Source organism: Mauremys reevesii, linkage group 5 (assembly GCF_016161935.1).
Source record: "Mauremys reevesii isolate NIE-2019 linkage group 5, ASM1616193v1, whole genome shotgun sequence".
Classification (NCBI taxonomy): domain Eukaryota; kingdom Metazoa; phylum Chordata; order Testudines; family Geoemydidae; genus Mauremys; species Mauremys reevesii.
The window spans coordinates 38,612,179-38,621,935 of NC_052627.1; the positions used below are offsets into that span (position 1 = coordinate 38,612,179).

The 9,757-nt window shown below is 39.9% G+C and overlaps 1 long non-coding RNA gene across 1 annotated transcript; it reads left to right on the forward strand.

The window, feature by feature from the left end:
* Positions 1 to 1,488: 1,488 nt before the first annotated feature.
* LOC120405529 lies at positions 1,489 to 4,690 on the forward strand. The gene is made up of 4 exons (XR_005598647.1): positions 1,489 to 2,165; positions 3,361 to 3,479; positions 4,062 to 4,149; positions 4,605 to 4,690. It is a non-coding gene; the product is annotated as an uncharacterized LOC120405529 (long non-coding RNA).
* Positions 4,691 to 9,757: the final 5,067 nt, after the last annotated feature.

Here is a 9,757-nt window from a genome sequence, read left to right on the forward strand (position 1 = left end):
CTGACATAGCAGTAGCCTGTTCTTACATTATTGTACAATGTGCAGACTTAAAGCAAGTAAAGAAGATGAGATGGCTGTTAAAATCCATCTCTTTCCTTCTCTGCTTAATATGCTGATAAGTGACATATCCATGGACTGGGATGGATAGGAGCAAAGCCAAAGATAAGTTGCAGTAATGAACAAGAGAAGAAGTTAGTAACAGACTTGACAGATACAAACTGTTCTGGGCCCTCCACATTAGGGTATGTCAGAGTTATCTCAGCATCCATGTGCCACAACACTGGCCCCTTTTCCCATCCACCATTATGGGGCTGATACACTTGTATGCCCACTGTCTTTCTGACCTGAGACTACCCCTGCAAATCTGATCAATCCTCAGATTCTGCTGTAATTTAGCAGGTGAGTTTGCTGGGAGCCAGTTCGAGCCTCAGTTGTACCATCACCAAATGCTGGGAGGAGCTGATGTTCTCTTCAGCTGGGGGTTTACTAATGTCATAGGTTTCTCCCCCACTTGGAGCTTTTGGGTTCACAAGATGGGGACCTGCATGGACTCCTCTAAACTAAAATTCTAGTTTAGATCCGGTTCTCGCTGCCACCAGTCAGTTTTTAAGTGTCTGACACACTGCCTGTCCCCCAAACTTCCCCTGGGGAACCCAGATTCAAACCCCTTGAATCTCACCAGAGAGAGAGAAACAGCCAGTTCCCCTCCCCCCCTTCCCTCTCTCCAGCCTGCTCCAGAGAGATTACACACCGAGTCAAATCCTTGACTCAACACAAAGAGGGACTCACCTCCCCCTCCCCTTCCCTAGTCCTGGAGAGAGATACCTTGATTCAAACTCCTTGAATCAAACAAAGAGGGATTCACTTTCCCCCCTCCCCTTCCCTTGAAAATCCAAACAAGGGAAGAAATCAATCAAGTTCTAAAAAAGAAAAGATTTTATTAGAGAAAGAAAAAAGTACACTATCTCTGTATTACCAGGATGCAAAAATACAGGGTTTAACTTATAAAAACTGGAGAGACTTCCCCTCCCTCCTCCTCAGAATAATCAGAGTAACAGCAATCAGAAATAAAGAATTTCTCCAGCAAACACACAATTGCAAATGTAGAAATCAAATTATAAGACTAATCCGCCTTTCTAATTAATACTTACTATTGGATAGTAGGAACTACTCCAGGAGAACTTGGAGACATGTCTGGCCTCTCTTAGATCCAAAGAGAGAACGAATAATCCAACAAAGAACACAGACAAAGGCTTCCCTCCACAGAGATTTGAAATTATCCTGTCCCTTGATTGGTCCTCTGGTCAGGTGTTTCTCAGGTTACTGAGCTTGTTAACCCTTTCCAGGTAAAAGAGACCTTAACCCTGATCTGTTTATTTATGACAACCTAGTTACTGCATTGTGACTAAGTTACTGCATTCTCCTGGATAGAACCCTGGGTCCTGAGCCTTGGGCAGTCTGATGACTTATACCCTATCCTCTTACAGATATAATATCTCATGGCTTTGGGATCTCTTTGCGGTGGTCTGCTTGGGTTAGCTGCTCCCTCTAGTTTGGGTTTAGCAAAATCCCACTTCTAGAGAATCTACGGCTCAACCGCATTATGGGATCCAGACGTGGGCCAGTCTCCCTTAGGTTTTATCTCAGAACAAGACTTACTATCCATACATTCATCTGCCAGTTGGCTTGCAGGACACAGTTCCTTAGGTTTTCAGTCCAGTAGTCACATTATAAGGTTGTGTGGGCTTACCTCATAGAATTGTTCTAACCCCCCTAGTCGTGCAAGGCATTCAGGGTAGTGACTCCTGTACCTTTGCCCCATTTGCAGAGATAGGCACTAAGATAGGCATCTGTATCTACTGCTTGGTTCGCTCAGCTCAGTAGTCTCCTTTTAAAGTCAGCCAGCATCTGATGCTCCAGTTCCAACTTCTGTTCCTCCACCTGAGCTATAGTTTTTACCATTCCAGTTCTTGAGTTGGGAAACTGGGTCTTGAGGATGTCCTGACTTTTCTCCAGCTGCTGCAGACACTGTGGTTGTCCTCTTCGGACTCACCCAGCTCCATCTGGGTCTCCATCTCCCCTGACCGACACAGATGAACTGGACTGTCCTCGTGGAACCTCACCTGGGACTCGACCTTGTTCCTTCGCCAGGTCATTTTCATATAGTAGGTCAACCAGTTGTATGTTGTTGAACTTTTAAAATTTTAAACCTTTAAACTACTGTAATCTGCTTTTTAGGGAACTGATTGATCATCCCTCATTTTCCTTACCTATCCTTTCTTTCCCTCTACCCAAAATATTAAACCACTTTCCCCTTACTTTTTCCCTTGACTATGCCTGTTACTGTTGTCATCACAAAACACTGTTGTATTCAGAATCCCACTAGTCTAGCACATATACATAGGGTATGCTATGCCTTCAACCTTTAAATAGTCCTGCTGGGAATGTATCCTTCTTAATGATAGGAATTGGGCCTCCTCTCTGCTCATGGACAGGGGGCTACCTTGCAGCTTTGCTATGCCGAGACTGGGTCCCAAGCTTCTGCGCCTCTGTTTCTCACTGTGGCTCCTTCAGCAGGTCCAAATGACCTTGGAAACTTACCCTCTTGGGAGCTATGTGACCATGAGATATTTCCAACAGCACAGGATAGCCTTTTTAAGATGACATTTATAATCAACTGAAATACAGTATTTAGGGAGATTGAGTTAAAATGATAAAGCAAAGCCTAAATACATCTCTCATTTTAATAATCCATTCATAGCAATCCAGACACATCTATGATCAATTCATTGTTTTACTGCCTGTCTTTGGAAAGAGATTAACCCTTTCATGCCAAGTGGGTAGCAAAACAAAAGTGAGTGGGGAAACTGAGTGAGGTATACTTTTCATAAAAATATAGAAAGGTCCCATGTTCTTCACAGATGTACACAACTACAAACAGTTTGTTAGTTTGGTGTGAAGGAGGAGGGGGCACGGGGATGAAGAATGCTGCCCAGTGTCTTGCAGTTAACGTAACAAAGTTACCTCTGCCTGTGCTTTAAGTTTCTGTGTCAAACATGGCAAAGTCACTGCATCTTTAGAAGAAGCAGGTACTTTATTCTGCAGAACAGAGCTTTTTCACCCTCTTAATATGGAAGTAGAGGCAGAGCTGGCTGGCTAAAATAGGCACATACATTTATAGTAAGATCCACTTTAAAAAATCTACTCAGCATTGCATTTATATCAAAGATGGGAAGAAGCGGTAGAGAATTACTTGAGTGACTAGGTTTTAGACACTCTTAACTGTACCTGCCAATCCTGGAGTGAAGAACTAAAATCCTGGTTTTTTCTCCTTGACTGATTCCCTAACCTCTGCGTTAGGTGTTTTTTCAGCAATATACTTTGCATAAGTAATCTTCAGATGCTCAGCTGATAAGAACCAGTGGAAGAAGAATCAAGAGCGAGAGAAGCAGAGGCGGTATAGCACTAGCATAGATGTGGTAGGCTTCCCATCCTGCTCCATCCCCTTTGCATATGTAATTGCAGTAACTTTATGCAGTAACAGACAAGTATAAAAATTCATGAACTTTTGTAAGTGCAGTTTGATTCGCCTTTTTACAAATGTGGTTCTATATATAAAACTGGACTACCTGTACCAAATTTCTTATGCGGCTCAAAGTTACAAAAAACAGCAGTAACCATCTAATATCTTCAAGCATGAGAGTTGATTGTCCTTAAGATTATACTCTTCAAGCTCCCAACTACCTCAGTCAAGTTCCTTCTCTTTTCTTTTCCATCAGGGTTGCTATTATTAGTTACAATTTATATTACAATAGCAGTCAGAGGGCCCCTGTGAGATCAGGACTCCACGGTTCTAGGTTTTGTACAAACACATAGAAAAAAGAGTCTGCTCTGAAGAGCTTATAAATTTAGCCGTTTTTCTTAACAGAGGTTCATGAAAACCACTTTGTCTGTCTCAGTCCATGCTGGTTCACATCCCTTTTAGTCTAACCCAACAATTCAAAATACATTTAAGTGTTATAGCAGATTTTCACCTGGTTTCTGCTTAAATCTAATTCCAGGTTCACACAAGAGGTTCAAGAAAAACATTCAGCAAACACTTTAGGAACCTCCACTAGGTTGCTTCTTTGTAACAAAACTTAAGACCAGGTGAGGTTTGTATGGTATATTCTGAAAATAAAGTTTCACACAACTTTCTTTCCCATGTTAAATAATTCAAAATTATTATATTTAATTAAATGTAAATCCTTCCTTCCCTATAATTTATACATTCATACCATTTTGACCTCTGCTATACTTTTCTTAAAGTGAGGCAAACAAAACTGGACACTGAACTGAAAGTGAGGGGATGTCATTGGTCTATATATCTTTATAACATGTTGCATATATTTTTAGTCACTTTGGCAATGCACTCAAGTATCTATGTAATTGATTTAGTGACATTCTTCATTAAGTAAATGTTTGTCGAGATTTTCGTTTCCTTAACTATAAATCCATTTGTTACTAAGGTTTTGTAGTATTTCTCCTAGAATATTTCACTGTTTACATCCCAGATCAATTTGGGGGAGGATACAGGAAAACTTTGTTTTATATCTCTTTTGCAGAAATGATAGATGGAACCAATGAGAGCAAGATGCCGTGTAAAATCCTACTTTGTTGAACAATGATTAGAATGTAAAACTGAAAGGGCAGTGTTTCTGTGGCATTACATATTTTCATGGACTGATACCTGCAAAGGCATGTACAATCTCTTTCACCGACTTACTAAAATCTGACATTAGCACAGGGAAGACAAAAACATCATCGCTATAGGAACATCTTTTTAAGTAACAGACAATATTCCATCAGTTGTTGACATAGGCAGGAGGAATTATTTGGTTCAGCTGCTCTATTGACTAGTTTTAAAAAACAGGGCTTATTAATATTTCATTTTGATTGTACTGTTTGACAAGCCTGTCATAATTTTCATACCCTGCTCACCTGCCATCTATGACAAGTCTGTGACACTAATTCCTAACCGCTAGAGCAAAATTAGCATTTGACCTTTAGCAGCTCAGCTTAGGTGGATTCAAAATGCAAGTTAGCATCCTAAAACTACTGTAGCTGATCTTTTCTTGACTGAGAATTCAAGCAGCCATATAGTGAACCACCACCAGCTAGGCACAGTGAAACAGCTTAAATGCCTGCAACTTCAAGACTATACTGCAGGCAAATATGTTAACCATACTGCATGTTGCGCTGGAAAAACTGACACTGTTTCACTGATGTTTAATTGAATAGAATCATAGCATATTTTATCTGTCTTTTAAATGGAGCACTCATCTCCCATTGAAGTTCAGGATGTGTGAAACTTCAGAGACTCAGATTTGAACTGGGTCAAATTAGAACTGGGAAAAAGTTTAAGATTATAGAACAATCACAACAGAAAGACAGACAGACTTTGTACAAACATTTCCCAAAGCTTTTATGTAACTCTTCCAAGGGTTACTAATTTTGCTAAAGATGAACATCTTTACTTCTCTTGTCCAGCAAGTGCACAGAACCCAAATAGGAGAAGTGTGACTATGATTTCACATGCTAATTTTGGGAAGGGGTAAAATGGCTGCAGTCAGGTGTCTCTACAATTTTAAATAATGAAAATAATACTTACAGATGCCTAGAAGTAAAGGAACTATGTGCAAACATTTAAAGAAATTGGTCACTGTAAAAGGCAAATGTGCCCCATTAATCATTGTTTCTTAGATATTTCCTTTTAGTATGGTCTCATTTTTATTTATAAGCACATGGTTGTCCACTATCCCCCTGTTCAAGGGACATCTTTCCTTTGACTTCTGTGGTCTTTGATTAAACAATTGCTGCTGTCTTCAGTTTTTCCCTATTTCACTTACAGACTTGCTTATTCCTGCCCCAACAGAAAATTATTTACCCAAGATATACCTTGCAGTGCAGGATATGACCGTTGAAGAATATTTATGATAAGTAAAGCAACTGAGCTCTTTATAATTGATTTAATCTCTTGATATGCGTAATGTTCTTACATCCATAGGCTACCTCTAGTGTGGCCAAACATATCTTTCCTTTACGTCCTGACAGATTATTAGCAGCACTCAGTTTACTCCACAGCAGAAAGTCAGGGTGCACACGCACACACATATATAACTATGGTTCATAACTGAAAATACTAGATGTAAAATTCATTTATTGTTAATTTCAACAATGATAATTTAACAGCATGTTTTCTTTTCTATGCTGTCCAGGTGGCCTGGCTCTGCTCCTCAGGCCTTGGCTCCCACAGTTTTGTCTAGGTGATCTGGCTCAGAACTGCTCTCATGTGCCAGGGACGTGAGAAGCTTGTAGCTAGCCTCAGATTTTCAGGTCCTCAAGCCTTTGTTGCTATGCAGTTCTCCAGGTGTCCTAGCTCACTAGCCTATGCTTCTGGCTTCCCAACACCCTGCAGCCTGGTTGTGTAGAACAGTGCAGTGAGCATGCACTATAATCCTTGCAGGGAAAGCTAAAGGGCCAGAGGCATCTCTAGACAGTTCCTAGCAGGATAGTAAACTAATTGTCTGGCTACAGCAAAGTGATGAGCTCCATGCCAAAAATGCTGAATTTCATGGCACTGTGGAGATATGCCAAATTCTGAAGTCAAAGAATAATGTGCAAGGATAAAATACAGAAAATAGAAAAAAGATGGAGTAAGTGACATGACTAAATTTTAAGGTCAGGTTAATGTACTCTATCCTTTAGGATAAATCTTCTGTTTAATTATGTCCTCTCTACTTGCATGTGTAAAACTAATAATTGAAACTATCAATTTTTTGTACCAGAAGTATCGTACTTGTGAAAGTGAGAGAGGTTAAAATTTAGAAATTTTCTTCCACTTAGTGCAGGTTTTCATTGTGAAAATGGTGACATTTTGCTTGAAATTTGAATTGTTTCATAAATTGTCCTGATATAGATTGTTCATACACAAAAAAATATTATTTTGGTGGCAATATTAGCATTTTTCATCTGCATAAGGTCTTTTAAATAATGTGGGAAATTTGTAGCAAAAACATAAAATGTTGTTTTTTGCAAGCCTGTAAATTGTTATTTAATTAACAATGAAAAGTTTTGGTTTTTTTTCCAGACAGTTCTGCATAAGGGATAATATGAATGAAATAAAGTAAACCTTAATCTTTCAAAAGCTTACTCATGAGAGTATTCTTTACACTTGTGAGTATTACCACTCACTGAAGTCACTGAGTCTATTTGACTTAGGTGTGGTCTACCCTCTGGGGTTAGGTCGAATTTAGCCGCTTTAGGTCGATTTAAAAATGGATGCGTCCACACAACCAACCCCGTTCCATTGACCTGAAGGGCTCTTAAAAGCAGCTTCTGTACTCCTCCTCGGCAAGGGGAGTAGTGATAAAATCAACTTTGCTGGGTCGAATTTGGGGTAGTAAGGACGCAAAAGATGGTATTGGCCTCTAGGAGCTATCCCAGAGTGCTCTATTGTGACCGCTCTGGACAGCACTTTGAATTCCGAAGCACTAGCCAGGTACACAGAAAAAGCTCTGGGAACTTTTGAATTTCATTTCCTGTTTGGTCAGCATGGCAAACTCAGCAGCACAGGTGACCATGCAATCCCCTCAGAATTGTAGAGCGTAGAACATTTCTACGCTCCCCCTATCATCTCTGTCCCTGAGGTTATCGCAGATTAGAAGGTGAAAAAAACCACATTCGCAATTACATGTTTTCTGAGCTCATGCAGTCCTCCTGCACTGATAGGGCACAGCTTAATGCATGGAGGCACTCAGTGGCAGAGGCCAGGAAAGGACATGATGAAGCGGTGTGCTGGGGAAGCAAACAGACATGACAATGAAGCGTCTGTTGGAGCTGCAGGAAAGCCAACAAGAGCACAGATCCCCATTGCATCCACTGTATAACCACCTACTTTCATCCCCATAACCTCCTACCTTCATCCCCATGTTCCATAGCCTCCTCACCCAGATGCCCAAGAATGCGGGGGTGGGGGAGACTCTGGGCACCCAGCCACTCCACTGCAGAGGATGGCCAAAGCAACAGAAGGCTGTCATTCAAACAATTTGCTTATTGTAGCCACACTAAAAATCAATGTGGCCTTGTTCTTCCCTCCTCCCCCACCCCACCTGGACTATCTTGTTCATTATCTCATTTTTTAAAAATTAATAAAGAAAGACTGCATGGTTTCAAAATAATAGTTACTTTATTTCAAAGGGGGGAGGGTGGTTGGCTTACAGGGAATTAAAATCAACAAAAGGGGTGGGTTTTCATCAAGGAGGAACACACACATGTGTCACACCAAAGCCTGCCCAGTCATGAAACTGGATTTCAAAGTCTCTCTGATGCGCAGCACGCCATGCTGTGCTCTTCTAATCACCCTGGTGTCTGGTGCAAAACGATTGTCTGCCTTTGCTTTCACGGAGGAAGAGGCGACTGATTAAATGTACCCAAACCATCCGTGGCAATGTTTTTTGTCTTATCAAGCAGTGGGAGTTTAACCCAGAATTCCAATGGGTGGTGGAGACTGTAGGAACTGTGGGATAGCTACTCACAGTGCACCGCTCCGTAAGTCGATGCTAGGCATGGTAGTGAGGATGCACTCTGCCGACTTAATGCGCTTAGTGTGGACATATACAATCAACTGTATAAAATCTATTTCTAAAAATTGACTTCTATAAAATCGACCTAATTTTGCAGTGCAGACATACCCTAAGTAAGTATTGCTAATGTCAGTAAGGTTTTACAAGATTGGGTCCTAATTCCTTCTGAATATTTTATCAAGAATGTTTTCTCTGTAGGCACTATTTCTGTTATTCTGTGTATTCTGAAAACTTATTGTGTGTATTACAAATAACCAGCTAACTTACAAATATAACTTCTGCCTTAAATGCTTTCCTCACTAGCAAAATCAGACATGACACAAGCAAAATGACTCTATTGCATGACAAAAAAAATTCCATGTTCTTGTGCTCTGAAATTATTTTCCAGAGCCAAAAAGAATTGAATTTGCATTTTGTCTTTATAATAGAGTTCCCTATATTGCAGCTGTCTAGATAATAAATGTATTCAGCATAAGAAAAAATTGCTTGGTATACAATAGTTCATTCTGAGAAACCAGGAATAAAAATTTCCCACATAAAATGTTTGAAAAATTTGTTTTAGGGGATAATAACTTTAGAAGCAAGAAAATGTTGTCCTGGTCACATTATTTTAATTGTTCTTCAGTGTGATAAATGTCAAATGATGGGTTTACCATTTTTTTTAACACTAATGGCATTCAGGTGCTATGTAAATATAAACCAATTTAACATTAATACTCACTGACTACAGTTCTGCCACAAATTCAGCTTTAATAAAATGACTTTGTGCTGGCAGCTCTTTTGTCATTGGTGAAAATTTGATGCCCAAATCTATTGGTATGATAATACCAACAAAACCAAATTATTTATTATATGAAAAGTGCCCCTACAATGTGCTATGCACTTCATGAACATGTCATTTAGAATAACTCCCCAAACACCAGCGTGAGAAGCAGATTTTTCCCTTTTGTCTGTTACCCTGTTTTGATGAAGTTAATGGTGCTTCTGGTTTGCTCAAAATAAACTTGTCATTGGCTAAATTGCCATAAAGTTGGTTACTTTAATAGAAAACTATTTCCCAAGCCCTGACCATCTATATGCTGACTGTACTACAATTTCTTCCTCTTTGATCTTGATGTCTGCAATTGTGCCCC